The sequence below is a fragment of the Erythrolamprus reginae genome, chromosome 1 (genome assembly GCF_031021105.1).
Source record: "Erythrolamprus reginae isolate rEryReg1 chromosome 1, rEryReg1.hap1, whole genome shotgun sequence".
Taxonomy (NCBI): Eukaryota; Metazoa; Chordata; class Lepidosauria; order Squamata; family Dipsadidae; genus Erythrolamprus; species Erythrolamprus reginae.
Window position 1 is genome coordinate 62,215,353 of NC_091950.1, and position 17,818 is coordinate 62,233,170.

At 44.9% G+C, this 17,818-nt stretch overlaps 1 long non-coding RNA gene across 3 annotated transcripts in view; it reads right to left on the minus strand.

Moving 5' to 3' along the window:
- The window catches only part of LOC139157211 (uncharacterized), a 30,808-nt gene extending 19,778 nt beyond the window's left edge, over nt 1–11,030 (minus strand). For 2 of the 3 annotated variants that reach the window (XR_011557446.1, XR_011557445.1), the window contains exons 1-2: nt 10,790–11,030; nt 10,174–10,335 (exon numbers count right to left, since the gene is read on the minus strand). This is a non-coding gene — a long non-coding RNA (uncharacterized lncRNA). Of the gene's footprint in view, nt 1–138; nt 216–10,173; nt 10,336–10,789 lie in introns of those variants that run through there. The other variant, XR_011557444.1, reaches the window with a different exon arrangement.
- Between the last annotated feature and the right edge of the window lie 6,788 nt (nt 11,031–17,818).

Below are 17,818 nucleotides of genomic sequence, written 5' to 3' on the forward strand. Positions count from 1 at the left end.
GGATGCCCTGCATTTTCTTTTAACATCTTTCGGTGAAAATTGGGTGCTCTGAGTTGGAGACCCATTTTCGCTACTCCACTGTGTTTCCCCATCTGGGCAGCAGCCCACCCCTGGGTGGGTTCTAACTTATCTCGCTGACAGTTTGCTTGCTCCCCATGCCGTGTGACCATGCCGCGTGGACACCGCATGCTTCACACACGTGCAGATACAGAGTGCTGAAAAATCCAAAAGAAATAATTTTTTAAAAGTCGAGAAACAAGATGAGGATGCATGCACAATGTCAGAAACTCAGATTCTGTGCATGCTCAGAATAAAAAATAATTTATTTATTTTTTAAATCAATTTTTTAAAAAATCTGATGGCATCAGACTGGCACCGACTAAATCAGTTCTGTAATGTCACCAGTAGGTTGCTACCCTTTTGGGCAAACTGGTCCGAAATGGGTGGAACCCACCATGCCTTTAAGGAATGGCTTTTTGACATTTTCAAGATATTTGCTAACAAGTGTTCTCTTTCTTGAACTTTAATGGATTGTGAATAATCAAAAACCACTTAATTCCTTTCTTGCAAAGAATTGAGAAATCTCTGTGATCAGTTTTATTTTTAATATCATCTAGTAAATTATTAAAATAATTTTTACACCGATTAAAAAATATCCCTTAATCCAGGTCAGAGTACAAGACTATTTAGTGGACAGTTTTCTTTATAGATTTCACAATAATTCTTTTTAGGCTCAATTTAAGGTCCTAATGTGTATCTCATTGATTAAAGGTTTGACAAAAATATTTGGCTGTTTAAGGGATAAGTTTCAAAAACTTATCAAGTTTAGATATCAAGTTACCTACCTGTTCAAGTTCAATAATATGTCTAAGCAACCATTTGCCTCCAATACCATTTTGCCTCCAGGGGATATAAATCAATATCAATGGTTAGAAGTAAAAACAACCACCACCAATCCTAAAAGTTGATAGGGTGGATGTGATATCATGAAACCAACTCTAAATGCCAGATAGCCAGGTCTTTAAGACCCTTTTGAAAGAACCCAGCCATACAATCAGTTTACTACATGTTAAGGATATGCCCATGTCACACCAACACTCTGCAGTCTGCAATGGTTGCCGATCAGTTTCCAGTCACAATTCAAAGTGTTGGTTATGACCTATAAAGCCCTTCATGGCATTGGACCAGAATATCTCTGGGACCGCCTTCTGCCGCATGAATCCCAGCAACCGATTAGGTCACGCGGAATTGGCCTTCTCCGGGTCCTATTGACGAAACAATGTCTTCTGCCGGGCCCCAGGGGAAGAGCCTTCTCTGTGGCAGCCCCAACCCTCTGGAATCAACTATCCCCGGAGATCAGGACTGCTTCCACCCTCCTTGCCTTTCGCAAACTCCTTAAAACCCACCTCTGCCATCAGGCATGGGGAAATTGATTCCCTCAGGCCGTCCCATTTTATGTATGATTTGTCTGGGATGTATGACTGTTTTTATACTAAGGGTTTTAAACTGTTTTTTTAAAGTATTGGATTTGTACTGTGTTTTGTTGTTGTGAGCTGCTCCGAGTCTCTGGAGAGGCGCAGCATACAAATCAAGTCAAGTCAAGTCAAATCAAATAAAAAAGCAAGCAAGCAAGCATATTGGAAAAAGATGGCAGATACTGTAGACTGTGGGCTATAGACATATGGACTTCTTGTTGATGTAAAAAATTGTACTACAAGTCAGGTGTATGCATGGGATTAGGTGAACTATTGGCCCCTGTTTTTATGACTATACTTATTAACCTAGAAATGCACATCTAAATATTTAATTATCACATTCCAACTTTTTCTACGTGCCATCATGACACAAAGTTTGAACTGAATTAAAGACAGTTACAGATGTGAAATGTCTACTTTCCATTATTTGTCATCGTTGTTTCATTCCAGAAAAGTAAAAACGAATCTCTCTTACCATTGTCTCTGTCATTCAGACATTCTCTCTGTATATCTTAATAATTTCCTGGGCAAATTAACAAGCTGTTTAGTGTTTAGAATTATAAATTAGATGCTAGATTTAAGGGTGGTGTTACAAGATTGATTCAACTCTCTTCCTTAAACTCCTTGGAAATAAGTAACTTGATTAGGAAATTGCTTTGAAACTATATCAACTCTGTATTAAATATGAGGTATTATGTTTTACTTTTCAGATTTACTGATAAATTACAAGGGACTAGTAATTAGTATTGCTCAGGAATCAGTGCCAAAGAAAACAAGAAACTGGTTCCCCTCACATAGTTGATAAGATTATCGCCGGCTCGACTTACAGGCCCACGGCGGTTTTGCGGAAGGGCCGGTCAGACTCGGACCCTTCAATGGCGGCCGCCATCTTGTTTTCGGCCGAAATCTCGCGAGACGAGATTTCGGCCGGGAATGCCGGCCCACGTGGCCGGGCATGACGTGGGGACCGGGCGGGGCTTGCCGGCCCTATTTAAGGGCGGCAGGCCTCAAGGCAAGCCTTTTCGCCCGGACCCAGCACTGGAGCAGACACTCGGCTGAGAGCTGCTCCGGTCGCCATTTTGGGTGCCCTCGTGTCGCGGCCGCCATTTTGTGGCTGGCAGAGGGAGCGAAAAGCTGTAGGAAGCTTCGGAGGACTCGACTGGAGCGCATTTTCTTCAAGGAAATCCCCCTCGGGCCCGAGCGGGACTGGTAACCTCCTCCCGGCCGGGAGGAGGGCGCGGTTGGGGCCCCGCCTGGACGGGGGGTGGGGGCTGCTTGGCCTCTGGGGGTCCACGGTCTTGTGGGTGGATTGGAGGCCGGCTTTAAGGCTTTAATCGGCCTACACGTGAGGGGAGCTTGTTCTTTTTGGGCCTTGAAAAGGGGGCCTAGGGGGTTTGCAAGGGCTTCTCCCTTTACATTAATTGGGATTTAGGGATGGCTCCAAAGAAGAGGCCTGCCACTGCCCCTATGGCTCCGCCGGCTGCGCGACCCAGGAGGGCCCTTCGGCCTTCTGCCCGGGCTCGGGCCAGTAGGGAGGGGCCTACGGGGGCGGTTCCCGTGCAAGGGGGGGTGGTTTCGTTGCCTCCTGCCCCCCAACCTGATCTTTCTCCTGCCATGTCTTGGGCCAGGGTGTTGGAGAGGCTCGACGAGCTTGAGCAGTGGAGAAGTGGTTCGGGCCCCGGAGGGTCCCTCGAGCAAGTTCCTGCGGCGTTGGGAAGAGACCCGGTTGCGGCCCAGGCTGGGCAGATGGCTCCTGCTGGACGACCGGCCCCGGCTGGGCCGATGGCGGCTTTCCTGGGCCCCGCAACGATGGGCCCCCCGTGGATGTCATCGACCCCGTACGGGGCAGGTGAGGCTGCACCACACACGACACCGCTGTCCTTTCTTTCTTCACCCACCTCGGGTTTCCCCCCGTCGGGGGTTGGGAGTGGGTCCAGTTTTCCGGGGTCTTCCACGGGCGCCTGCGGGCAGGTCTGGGCGCAGCCGGTTCCTCCTTCGGGGCCGCTGGCGGCCGGCCCTGCTCCGCTGCCCGGGCCAGGTCCTACGGGTGTACCTGCGGTCCCCGGGGTAGGGGGGTGGGTCCCTCCAGCCCCTGCTGTTATGCCCCCGCTCCCTGTCTTGCCCTACCCCCATGGTGCAGGAGTTTTTGGTGTTGCAGCCAACACGGTATGGGACCCGTTCGCTTGCATTAAAGCAGGGGCCATCCCATGCGGGTTGCCGTCCACCCCTCTTGGATGCCACCTTCACCCTTCGGTGAAGGAGGCTATATGGCGGGGTGAATATGTGGATCTTTTTTCGCTTTTGAACCGAGAGGTTCCTAAGCAGGAAAAAGAGATTGTCCCGGGGGAGAAAGCAAAGAAAACCAAAGTAACGAAATGCTTCAGCTCCTGGCTGTATGCTTTTCTTACTTATGGGTCTGTGGTGATTCAGCGGCAGCCGGCTATGGCCTCTGCCATGTTTAAATATATAGATTTGATTGCTAGGGCCAACTTCGAGTACAAGGGCACCATATGGCGCCATTATGATAAAGGCTTTCGCATGAGGATGGCGGTAGAGCCTAACTTGCCTTGGGATATGGTGGTTCCGGACCTTTGGTTCCGGGCCACGCATATGTCTGGAAAGGAAGGGTGTGAGCGTACGGATAGTGGGCACTTCATGGAGGAGGAGCCTGGCGCGGCTTCGCCGGCCAAGGCGACTCCTGGGGTGGCTGGCAAGGGGGCCTCGCCCGCTTGTCATGAGTTTGCTGCAAAGGGGGCGTGTTTTCGTCCCTTTTGTAAATACAAGCATGCCTGCGGGAATTGTGGGGGGTCCCATGCGGCTTCAGTCTGTCCCCGCCCCAAGAAAGGGGCGGATAAGAAGGGCGGGGGGCCAGGGAAACCTCCCCCATCAGCTGGGGGAAAAGGGGCCCAGCCCAATTGATGTTTCTGTGCTTGAGGGTTGGTTGGTCGACTACCACCCTCGCCCGAGAGCCGAGTTGCTCTTGAGGGGTTTCTCCGAGGGATTTAGGATCCCTTACGTGGGTGTTAGGAAGGCTTTCATGTCGGATAACCTCAGGTCGGTTGTCGGACATGAGGACATTGTTCGGGCTAAGATTCGAAAGGAGGTTGCTGAGGGCAGGGTCCTCGGGCCTTTCCCGGAGCCGCCCTTTTCGAATCTTAGAGTGTCCCCCCTGGGGGTGGTCCCCAAAAAGGCGAGCGGTGAATTTCGGCTGATTCACCACTTGTCTTTTCCAAAAGGGGAGTCAGTGAATGACTTCATTCCTGACGAACTTTGTTCAGTCCGGTACGCATCTTTTGATGCGGCTGTGGCCATGGTTAGGGAGTGTGGGGTAGGAGCCTTTATGGGAAAATGCGACATTAAGTCGGCATTCCGGCTCCTCCCCATTCACCCAGGCGACTTCGAGCTCCTGGGCTTCCATTTTGAAGGTGGGTTTTATGTGGACAGGGCATTGCCAATGGGCTGCTCTGTTTCCTGCTCCCTTTTTGAGAGCTTCAGTACCTTCCTTGAGTGGGTGCTCAGGAGGCGTAGTGGCCTGGGGTCGGTTGTTCATTACCTTGATGATTTCTTGATGGCCGGGCCGGCGCACTCGGAGCAATGCTTTGCTTTGATGCGGGACTTCGAAGCCCTTTGTGCTCAATTGGGGGTGCCTCTAGCCCCTGAGAAGACCGAAGGCCCTGCCACCAAGATTACCTTCCTCGGTATTGAATTGGATTCAGAGGAGCAATCTTCCAGATTGCCCCTGGATAAGTTGATTAAAATCAGGAGCAAGCTCGAGGCGGTCTTGGGCTGCAGGAAGGTTACTCTTCGGCAGCTCCAGGAATTGGCCGGGATCCTTAATTTTGCCTGTCGGGTAGTGGTGCCAGGCAGGGCTTTTTCTCGCCGGTTGTATGATGCGATGAAAGGGCTACGTTTGCCCCATCATCGTACCCGCTTATGCGCTGGGGTCAGGGCTGACCTCTGCGTGTGGCGGGAGTTTTTGGAACATTTTAACGGGTTGTCTTTCTGGCGGCACGAGCTTCTTTTGGAAGCGGAGCTGCAGCTTTGCTCCGACGCCGCAGGGACTTGCGGTTTTGGGGTAGTGTTAGGTGACCAGTGGTGTTGGTCGGCATGGCCTCCGGAATGGAGTGCCTGTTCATTGGTTAAGGACTTGACCTTTTTGGAGCTTTTCCCCTTGATAGTGGCCTTAGAGCTCTGGGGAGAGCAGTTTAGGGACAAGACTGTGCATTTTTGGTGTGACAATCTAGCGGTTGTCCATGTTGTGAACGCCCTGTCCTCTAAGAGTGACAGGGTAATGCGGCTTGTCCGCCATTTTGTGCACAGGTCCTTGTCTTTGAACGCCTTGTTTTTGGCTAGGCACGTCCCGGGGCTAGATAACGGGGTGGCTGACGCCTTGTCCCGTGGTCAGTTGTCCAGGTTTCGGACCCTGGCCCCGTGGGCCCGAGAGTCGCCAGAGGTGTTTCCAGCCCACCTGTGGAGCCTGGGCGGGCTCCCGAGAGCTGGAGAGACGAGGCCTCCAGGGCGATCGCCTTATCTGTAGCACCTGGCACCCTGCGAGCTTACCAGCGTGCAGGTAAGGAGTTTGGGGATTTCAGGCAGGGTAAGGGTTACCCCCATAGCTGGCCTGCCCCGGTTGAGCACCTAGCTGAATTTTGTGTCCTGCTGAAGGGGCGTGGCCTTTCAGTTAGGACTATCAGGTCTAGGTTAACCGGCCTCGCCTTTCTGTCCAAGGCGGGGGGGTTTAGTGATTTTTCGGGTGATTTTCGCATCCGGAGGATGCTGGAAGGCTGGGTGAGGGAGCGACAGGGGTTCCCTTCGGACACTCGTCAGGCCCTGACGGTTCAGCAGCTGTCTTTGATTAATCAGGCATTTGACAGTCTGTGTGCCTCTCTGTACGAGGCCCGTCTTTTTAGGGCAGCGACTTGTGTTATGTTTTTTGGGGCCCTTAGGGTCAGTGAGGCAGTGGCCTCCTCGCAGTCTGACTTGTCGCTCCGGGCTTTCCAGCTTACTGATCTGACCTTTAGGCAGGGGGGTGTCTCCCTGTTGGTGAGACATTCCAAGACAGATCAGTTACACAGAGGGGTTAGAATTGAGCTCAGTGCTGCCACCGATCAGTATGTGTGCCCGGTGGCTGCTTTGCAGCAATTTTGTGGCTTGCGGGGGTCAGGGCGTGGGTACCTTTTTCAACACCAGGATGTCACCCCCCTGACCCGGTATCAATTCTGGGCGTTAGTGTCAAAGGCAATGTCTCAGGTAGGCATGGATCCCGCCGGCTACGGAACGCATTCGTTCCACATCGGCGCCGCCACTAGCGCGGCACTTTCTGGTTTCCCGGCCCAACGGATTCGGGAGATCGGCCGCTGGCGGTCAGCGGCATATTTGGGTTATGTTAGGCCCGCTGAGGATTCTGGGCAGGGTTTAGGCTAGGTAACCTCTCTGTGTGTGTCCTCTTCCAGGTTCCCAGTCCAGTCAGAAACCGACGGCGCTGCTGTGTGGCCACAGCATGGTCTTCTGGGCCGGCCGCTCAGCAGCCAGAAGCGCCATTGGGACCCAGCTGTCATTGGGACGGTGGGTCAATGTTGTTTGGATGGGCCGGAGGGGTATGCGGTGGGAGGGGCTCCTACCGACGTTGCTGGGTACTCAGCATCTCAGGGCGGTACCCGGCGCTGCTGGGTGGTCGGCAACCCATAGCCGCACCCAGATGGCTGGTCTTGCACCTCGGTGGCAATGACCTGTGCCTGCTTGGTGGTCTACCACTGATCATCCAGGCGCGCGAAGACCTGCGGTGGCTTCGCACGGTATGGCCCACCACGCAAGTGGTGTGGTCAGAGATCCTCCCAAGGATCGTTTGGAGGGACGCCATTTCCCTTAGGGCCATACACCGGGTCAGGCGTAGGGTGAATAAGGCCGTGGGAAAAACAGTCAAGGAATTAGGTGGGATTGTAGTGGCCCATCCCCTCATCACCGTGGATCGGCCGTGGCTTTACCGGGCCGATGGCGTTCACCTGTCAGAACAGGGGAACGCCATTTTCTTACAGGACCTGCAGCGGTCTCTGCGTGAGCTGGCGCAGATAGAGGGGGGAGTCGGGGGGCCAAGATAGAGATCTGACCCCCGCTCCGTGGCAGGTTAGGGGCGGAAATCTGGGTGGTGGTTTCAGCAACTGCGCGTTCTCCCTTGGGCATCTTTGGGGATGATTGACAGGTTCTCTCCAAGCCCATGGTGGGTGCTACCTGCGCACTTGGGGGGAACCTGTCTTTGGGTCCCGCTATTGAAGTCCCAGGGTAGGGGTGAGCCGGCGGGACCCCCCTCATGCGAGTGCATGGCAGGGTCTCAGGTGAGGGAGAGGTCCCTCACCTGGACCAGCATCGACTACGCCCTTAGTTGCCCAGGAATGTTGACCTTTCTACGTCATTTTCCGCCCCGGAAGTTTTTGTTTGACCCTGCAGGTCCATTGTTTCCGGGTCATAGTTGAATATGTTGATTTATGCAAATTTATGCTAATTTATGCTAATTTAAATAATAAATTATGCAAAGTTCAGTTTAATAAAAATGACCCAAGTTTAAATCCAGCTCTGGTGTCCGTGTCGTTACTCCGTCTCTTCTGCAATACTCCTAATAATCTGTCACATTCTAACATGTTAAGAGAAGGAGCACAAGATTTGATCATGCACTAAGGTTCTATATTCTTCTAAGGTAATTTGGGAGAAGAGAATGGATCTCATAAAACTGTGATATTTCTCTGCTATATTTTAAAGCTGACTGACTTTTCTTCAGATTTCTGTGGGAGCCTACATTGTGCCTACATTCACATAAAATTCAAAATAAAATTTCCAAATCATTTTTCAAAGCATGCTCAATCCTGACAAATAAATTCAATTATATTCTCAGTTTTCAAACATTTCCACTTGAATTTTGCAGGCAAAAGCAATTCGATTATAATATGGGGTACTGTTGAACTTGATGAAAAGGTAATTCCATAAAACAGCTAGATAGGTGAGATAATGAATAGGGTCTTCCAACTGAAGAAAGGGTACAATTGTCATTCCAGATACAATACATACAAATGTTTTTTTGTCAGAGTGTGCACAGAGTGACTATTTTGAGATAATCCGGGAGCAATATACATTGAACAAGGGTTTTTTATCTACAAGGAATATATACAAACACGTACTAGGCACAGTCAAGCAATCAATCATCAACTACAGCATGGAAGCACTCACACAAACAGAGAGAGAGATAGAGAGAGACAGAGAAAAAGAGAGACAGACAGACAGAGACAGAAACACCCTCATAGGGCTTCTCTTATATGTACAGCCTCTCAAAGTGATAAGTCAAATAACTCTACTGACTCATTTTCATTGCATTATCATTTCAATATTACAGCCTTACAGCAACTGTTCCAGCAGTGGGTTGTTCCAGTTCAGACCCATTCTTACTACTGGTAGTGGTGGCAGTGAGAGGCTCCATCCACCTGCCCGTGACACTTCTGTTTATACGCAGAGGCAGCACACCAGTGCTGGGTTCTATTTACCTTACCCACAACTTCAATCACAACAACAAGTGCACATTTTGCACGCACATCTAAAGAACTGGTTAGAACAAGTAGAAACTCACTTCTGACGTGTGCGCATGAACTGGTGGCAAACTAATTCAGAACCCACTACTGAGCTGTTGAGCTATTAAATCATTTTGTTAAAAGTTTTCCTTATCACAACTCTCTCCAATTCCTCAATTAGGAGCTGTGAATACATGAAAAAAAAAATCTGAAACAATTGCCTGAACTGTGAACAATCATTTGTTGAACTGTGCACAGGCCAGAAACTAAACTGAACAAGATCTACATAATCTGTTTGTTTCAAGGTTCTCTGACACTGCAACCTTAATGTTTCACAAGAATATTAAAGGGATGAAAAAGAAAGAACACAAATATACATCCTTTCTACCTTTTGTTCATGTAGGTGTCAACCACTAATTCAGAAGGTCAGATTTACATTTAACCACTGATTTAGAAAGCAAGACTTCCACTGACACAAAAACAGAAATATGGAGATGGTTTGTGATTAAGTCAAAGCTTGTATATTTTTCTAGATGTTCAAGCATTGATCTAGAAATATTACATAGATTGCCAAATACTAATCTTCAATTTCCTAATATTCCTGCAAATATCATAAATACATTTTTTCCGTGATGCTGGAATTTTGAATGTTACTAAATGAACTGTTGTCAGTCAAGGACTATCTGTAATTAGAACTTGAATGTACAATTACTACTAAGGTATTTTGGAGCCCCTTATATTGCTATAATAGATTTTTTTAAAAAACCATGCTGAAATTTAATTTTGTGCTTTGAAGATTCATTATACAAGGTGGAAACAGATTGATGAAGAGAGGAAGAATTAACAAAAAGAATTCACAAGAAAGAAGAATAGGCTAAAAAGTGAATTTACTTAAAAATGCCCAAGTGCTTATTTTAAAAAACCCAATTTCCCCCTCCTCACCCAGATGTAAAACCCACCATATTAACTAAGAAAGTGCTCACACATGATTTCAACTCCCCCCTCCCCAGTGTGAAGTCATGATTTAGATATAATTTAAAAACTACATTCAGTTTCTTTAATCCTTCCATTAAAAGTAAATGCCCTGCAGGATGTATCAACAAGTAACCCTGAGAATGAAAAGAGAAGATAATTGCTATACTAACATGCATTGCTTTTAGTTTCTTCCTCTGGTGTGTTTTATGTCTGATAGCCTGTTGTGCAGACAAATATCATAAAATCCTTTTTTTTTTTTGTAATGTATTGATTCTTAATTCTTATCTAAACCATTTTCCTGTTTTCTTTCAGGGGCTTTTCAAAGGTTTCATCTAAAAAAGAAGAAAAGTAAAAAATGAGTGAAATGATCTGTTCCCAGCTTAGAGATTATTTACATGTTATCTTTAAAGAGAACTGTCCTTCTTAGGAGACAGAAATGTATCCATAGAATTTGTTAATAGTGTATTTTCTGAAAAATAAATATTAAATTGATAGGAAAGAGTATTTATTTTCCTCTATCACAGCCAGATGCTTTACAAAGGAGAAACTATAGTGTTTGAACCTGCACTCAAGGGAATTGTTCAGATTCACAGTAGAAAAATCAAATTCCCAACTCCCATGGCCATCATTCCCTCCCACCCCCTACCTGTTCCACCACCCATTTTACCATTTTCTCAAACTGGGCCTGGGACTAGAACACAAATCCCTCAGCTGGGCCATGCTGCACTTCCTCCACCCCTGCTATAATAGGCTGGGTCTCCTCTGTGGCTTCCATACCATACTCACTTGGTGTGGTCTTGTCCTTTATGCAATGAGTTGGGGCAAAGGACAATCTTAGGAAAATGATCCAAAGTTGTGAGGTGAATGATCTGGTTAGGCTGTGATGTGCTCAGTCAAAGGTGTCTGTACTGATTGAATCAAGCTTCCTTCGCTTCATAGGCCTACTGTGTGAGAGAGGCCTAGTCCTTAAAGTACCACTGTGTGAGGGAGCATGGTCAATCAAAGGCCTCTATACTGGCCTAACCAGGCTCCCTTCATTGGCCTACTGCTGTACAGGCCTAATCAGTTTCCTTTCTCCATCCCATGACATCATGAACAATTGCTACTCTAGGGCACTACACTCATTCTCCTTAAAGGCCCAGGCTTTCCAGAGTTATGCTAGAACACACAGACAAAGACAGAGACACACATACACAGAGACACAGACAGAAACACAGACACACACACACCTCAGAGGTATCTTACCACCACAGTGTTTGTCTGCAAAGTTTAAGTCATCTGTGCACCAAGTTTGGTTGAAATTGCTCAAGGCATTCCAGAGTTATGTTGGAACATACATACATACATCCTTTTTACATATATAAAAAGAAGAAGATAGAAGAAGAAAATACAGTGCAGTACAATTATATGACCAGTTGTGTCTGATGGCTATGTTATTATGTCCTTTATTTCCAACAACATAATTTTTTTTGCTGCTGACTTTTCTTTATGCTTATCATTAAATATAAAGATGCAAGCATGTGAAATTGGGATAACAGCATGGTTTTATTTGCTGTGCTAAATGTTATCAGATTATGAATGTTGTAAACTGCTCCAAGTTGTCTCTTGCAATTGTCTGAATTTATGGAATAAATTGTTCATCTAAGTCAGTGTTTCCCAACCTTGGCAACTTGAAGATATTTGGACTTCAACTCCCAGAATTCCCCAGCCAGCGAATATAGAATATATTTATTATATTATAGGAAATATTTATTCAGATTAAGAATTGGGATATCTCATTGTCAAGGTACGTTCAGAGTAATGGGGGTTTCTGAGGAATGATCAAACTTTCACAGAGTTTTGTGACTTTGATTTGGTACAGAATATATGTTTTAAAATGTGATCCTAGTCATATTCACTCAGAATGAAACTCAATGTAAATAAGAAAATTAATTTCTAGGGACATATTCATAGATTTGGGTTTTGGTTATCTACAATAAGGCTTATGTTTTGATATTCTCTCATTTAAAAAAATAAATACTTTATTCTCTTTGTAATAAATAAAATATGTATTCTTCAATATTTATGAATAAATTTAGATGTTAAGTCCATAAAAATAACTCTTTAATATTTAGAAACCACATAAAAAAGTGAGAATGATCAGTATTTTAGCCTAAATCGTTCTGTACTTAGTTAGAAGTATGCTTCATTTTATGAAGATTTTTCTCATTCAAGAATATACAAGGTTGTACTCCTATTATATGGAAAAGGCAGCCACTCTCTAAAAAATAACATCTGGACTCTAAGGGGAGGATACATATTTTATTAGATAGAAAATATGAAAAGAGATGGGGAGCTTGAGAACAGTTGAAGTGAAACTTACAGTTGAAGGGCCAAAAGTTCATCTTCCTTTCAAATTCTAAGTTCCTGTTTCTTATTACCTTTCTGCAGACTGTGGCTAGACCTCTGGTAACCTCTCTGCTTAGGGTGCTCAGGAAAAGCTTCTCAATGCATCAGACAGGAAACTCTTTCTCCTTGTCCCCCCTCCCTTTCGAAGTCAAACAATGACTCATAAAATATTAGATCAAAGATTAAAACAGACAGACCTGAATGTTCACAAAGTACAAGCCTTGGTTGCTATTCAAAACAATTGCAACATACCAAAGACTAGAAAGTCAAAAGAAAAATACCAAAATAATGCTACCATTTTCAGGATAGCATTTGATGTAAAACAGAAAAGTGACTTTTAAGTATTTACTAGAAATTATTAAGCCTGGCTGACTGGATAACAACAGCAAAAACATAAGTACTCAATAACTTGCATATTACTGGTATGTTAAACATTTAGTAATGACATTTTTCAGCTTTATGGCCTTTCTCTCTCACATCTTGTAAGTAGGATTGCTTCTGCTTCTTATTTTTCAGAAATTGTTTAGAATTTGTATATGTTTTATGTGTCTATTTTTTATAAAATATAAAATAAAAAGCAGAGCAACTGGTGATTGGTTTTATGAATGAAATAATCTTACTTTGCAGGAAATGCTAAGCTTATGAAACTAAGATAAAGTAAAACCACAATAGAAACAATAAAATCAATTCATGCCAGATTCTTTGTGGGAATAAACTTGGAAAATTCAGTACATTGGATATGGCAGATGCACGATGGGCTGAACAACTGGTAGAATGAAATCCGGATGAAATATGCTCAACTTGAAAGAAAAAAGTCTACAAAAACATGTACTAGTAAGACATAATTTAATACTATAAAATAATAGATTCAATATTTTATTTGAAATATTAAACTTTGATAAATTATATACATACATACATACATACATACATACATACATACATACATACATACATACATACATACATAAATACAATTATATTCTATAGTATCTAAGGATCATATATTGAGGAAATTGAATTACTTTAAAAAAATGATACACACAAAGCATTATTTAGCTTATAAAAGAAATGTGTTTATTTAATATTTATATTTCTGATAATGATCAAGTCAAATAAAATCTATAAAGCCAACATTTTCTCAAGAAATATTTTTGTACATTTATTTATTTATTTATTTATTGGATTTGTATGCCGCCCCTCTCCAGAGACTCGGGGCGGCTAACAGCGACAATAAAACAGTGTACAATAGTAATTTGGTATTGATGATTAAAAATCAATTAATATAAAAACCAAACATACATACATACATACCATGCATAGAATTGTAAAGGCCTAGGGGGAAAGAGGATCTCAATTCCCCCATGCCTGGCGGCAGAGGTGGGTTTTAAGTTGTTTACGAAAGGCAAGGAGGGTGGGGGCAGTTCTAATCTCTGGGGGAATTGGTTCCAGAGGGCCAGGGCCGCCACAGAGAAGGCTCTTCCCCTGGGTCCCGCCAGGCGACATTGCTTAGTTGACGGGACCCGGAGAAGATCCACTCTGTGGGACCTAACTGGTCGCTGGGATTCGTGCAGCAGAAGGCGGTCTTTTAAATCTTACTTCATAAGGTCAGAGATCCACAACGTTTGGTCTTCCAGATGTTCAAAATTTCAATGCACCCCATCCTCAACCCTTGGCAATGTGTACAATTGAGAGAATTAAATGTTCATCATCTAAGTGGAGATGGTTGCCATGATTTGAGTTTCTTAGGCATTTGCATCATCCAATATGTATTGTAACTAGGCTTATAATTTACCAAAATCAGTTTGAAGTCAAGGTCTCACATGATCTTACTTCTAAGACTCAGAAAATAGACTAGAAATGAACAGCCCCAAATTGCATAAATCTGTTTGCCTTTTCCCTGCCTATCATAACTACACATTATTCTTGCTTTACCTATTACTAAAGCTACAAATATGCCAATGCCTTGAAGTCTGAGAGACCTCACAAATCACAATTATCCAATATCCCTGATTAAAATTTCACATATGCAAAATCTCCCATCACTCATTCTCATTCGTTGCCCATTTCTCTGGTCATCAGTTATTTCCTTCACTGCCCATTCTATAAAAATAAATTACACTGGGCTGTTAGGTATCTTTCTTCTTTTCAACAGTCTTCCACAGGACTTGACACATGCACTAAGTCCCCACTAAACATGTTTAACACAACAATTATACCTTCTCCAAACTCCTTTCTCCCCTTCCAAAATTCATACACAGAAAAGGAATCTAGTGATAATTTAGGAAATAAATCTCACGTTGTTTTTAGAAATATCCTTTTCCCCATTATCCTTCAAATGTCTTTCAAATGTCAAGCCAGAAGTATGAAATCTCCCTGAAGAAATTTTAATTTTTTTCCCTCAGATGTATTTTTTTTCTCTGGAGAAATGCTGTAAATTCACTTTTGACTGTGTTTCATGCAAAATTTCACTGGCAGATTAAAAATTCCATATAACTATAAAAATAAGGAAAAGGTTTATTACAAAGGGTTTATTATGTCCATGGTTGACTTCTCCAGATTCCTAAGAGGTCAGTAAGGGGCGTGCATAAGTGCACTAGAGTGCCTTCCGACCCCTGTCCTATTGTCTATCCTGTATCCCATATATCTTCTCTTCTATCCCTATATCTTTTTTCTATTCTCTCATTGATAGTTATGGGCGAACCCGACGGTGTTCGGGTTCGGCAAGTTCGGACAAACTTTACGCAAAATTCGGCCGAATCCAAACCAAACCCAAACCCGAATGGGGAATCCCACCAAGAGATTCCGGGGGCGGAGCTTTTATGTCACATATACCGGCAGGTTGCTAAGGACGCCAAGGTGATCATTTCCTGGATTCCATGGAATCCAGGAAGTGATCACCTTGGCATCCTTAGCACCCTGCCGGTGACGTCAAAGCTCCGCCCCCGGAATCTCTTCATGGGAGGGATTCCCCAGCTCCTTCAAAGGGAGGTCTTCACGTAAAAATAAACATTGTTATTTTTATGAAAAAGAACGCCGCAGCGGCGCTGCAAGCAAAAGGCGGTCCTTTCACGTAAAAATAAACATGTTTATTTTTACGTGAAAGGACTGCTCTTTGCTTGCAGCACCGCTGCGGCGTCATTTCACGTAAAAATAACAATAACCTGCCCGTGATGTCAAAGCTCCGAACGCCGAACATGACCCCAAACCTTGCCCGAAGTTTAAAAAAAATTCGTGTTCGTGTTCGGCATACCGAACACCGCAAAATTCGGTACGGACCCGGATTGTGAGAGTTCGGTTCGCCCATCACTACTCATTGATTATTTTATCCTATACTCTCTCTTCTATTCTTTCTCTAATTCTATTTCCTCGAAGGTGTCCTCTATTACCTTCATTGTGTATTATTGTGTATTGGACAAAATAAATAAATAAAATAAATAAATAAATAAAAAGCATTATGAATAAAGCCTGAATCCAATACTTACAAGGTTGTGATTTGGAATAAATAAAGTATCAGAAAAAAAAATGGAGATAAATTCCTATGCAACCTATTTCATTTTCTTGTCTATCTTGGTTCAGTATACCAGAATGGATCCTTCCCTTTGGTATTCTTTATGTACCTTCATCCATCTCACTAGAATAACCTGCATCAAAGGTCATTTTGCTGAACTTTTGTATCTTTCTCTCAAAAAGCATGCCAATGTATTTAGTACAAGGGGAGAAAGGACATATAGCCTTGATATATTTGAGCAATTGCTTATTTATCTTCAGAAATGGAATAACCCTTGTTGTAACCTCTAACACTCTGGAGGATTGACCTCAGCCATTTTTTTCGTGAGTAAGCTGGTCCATCATGATCTTCATAGTGATGCACAGTTTGGGGAGTAAAAGAACAATTCTATTGCTAATTCTGCTTTGCCCACATCAAATCCTCTTCACCCAGTGTGTGTGTGTGTGTGTGTGTGTGTGTGTGTGTGTGTGTGTGTGTGTATGTGTATGTCTGTCTGTCTGTCTGCATAGGAGAAATGTTGCACATTCTACCTTGGACTATACAGTCAGAATTAAAAATGTGTTTTTCTTAAGCTTTCTTTTATTCATTTTCATTTTTCCTGACAGGACTGAAAATTTTTTAATAATAATAGATATTCAAAATCAATAATAATTGTCCTGACTAAGCAAAATCCAGAATGTTCTGTATAGTATAAAGTGACCAGATTTTAAGATTGGGAAAGAGGGATACCATTGTGTGCGTGAGGGGTGTGTGTAAAAAATTACACTAAACAAATTCGCAAAAAATATTCTTTTTCTCTCTCTCTCTCCTTCTTACTCTCTTCATCCCTTCCTCTCTCTTTTCTCTCTCTCTTTTGTTCTTTTCCTTCCTTGTCTCTTTCTTTCTCTCTCCTCCTTCCCTCCCTCTCATCCTCTTTCTCTTCTTTCTTCTTTTTTCTCTCTTCCTTCCTCCCTTTCTCTCTTTCTCTCTCTCTCCCCCTCTCTCTTTTGCTCTCTCACTCTCTTGCTCTCTCTCTCTCTTTCTCTCTCTTGCTATCTCTCTCTCTTTTTCTCTCTCTTCCTTCCTCCCTTTCCCTCTTTCTCTCTCCCTTTCTTGCTATCTCTCTCTCTTTCTCTGGTAGCAGCGGCACTGGGCAGTAGCTGCGTGGTGGTGGTGGGGCAGTTGGCTGTGAGCGGGAGCTGTAGCATGGAGACACAGGCGACTGGACGTGTTGCTGGATGCCGTACATGCTGGTATGGAGCTGGCACTGGCCTGCTGGCTGCACCGGGATGGAGGTGCCAGCCCTACACCGGGGCCCAGTGCAGCGCCTGCATGTACGGCATCCAGCAACACATCCAGTCACCTGTGTCTCCACTCTGGAGCTCCCACTCACAGCCAACTGCCCAACCACCATCCCACAGCTACTGCTGCTGCTGTTTGTGCCATGGTCCTGGAGCTCCTGCTTGCAGCTGACCACCCCGCCACCTCCCAGTGCAGCTGCTGGTGGTGCCCTCCTGCTCCTAGTTTAACCCCCGTTGGCGGTACTGCCTTCGCTGCACACCCTGCTGCCCTGTGCTTGCCAGAGCTGCCCGGCCCCACTGACCCTGCAGGCCCACTTTGGGCCTGAGCCCTTCCTGCCATCTGAGAGCCGCAAAGCTCACCTTCCACTGCCGGGCCCCAAAGCTCACCTGCTGCCACTGCCAGGGAAGCTCCAGCTGGGTGGGGCACTGCAGCTGTGGGAGAGACCGCCTCCAAAGCCGAAGGGCTGAAGCTCAGCACCTCCCTGGAAGGGTTGTGCGTGCATTTGCTCCAATCTTTTTGCAAACTTTGCTAGGCTTCGGGACTGGGGGGGGGGGAGAACCAGCTCCAAAATTAGGACATTTTTGAATTGCCACAGGACGCAGGAAAAATCATTCAAAAGCGGGATTGTTCCACTG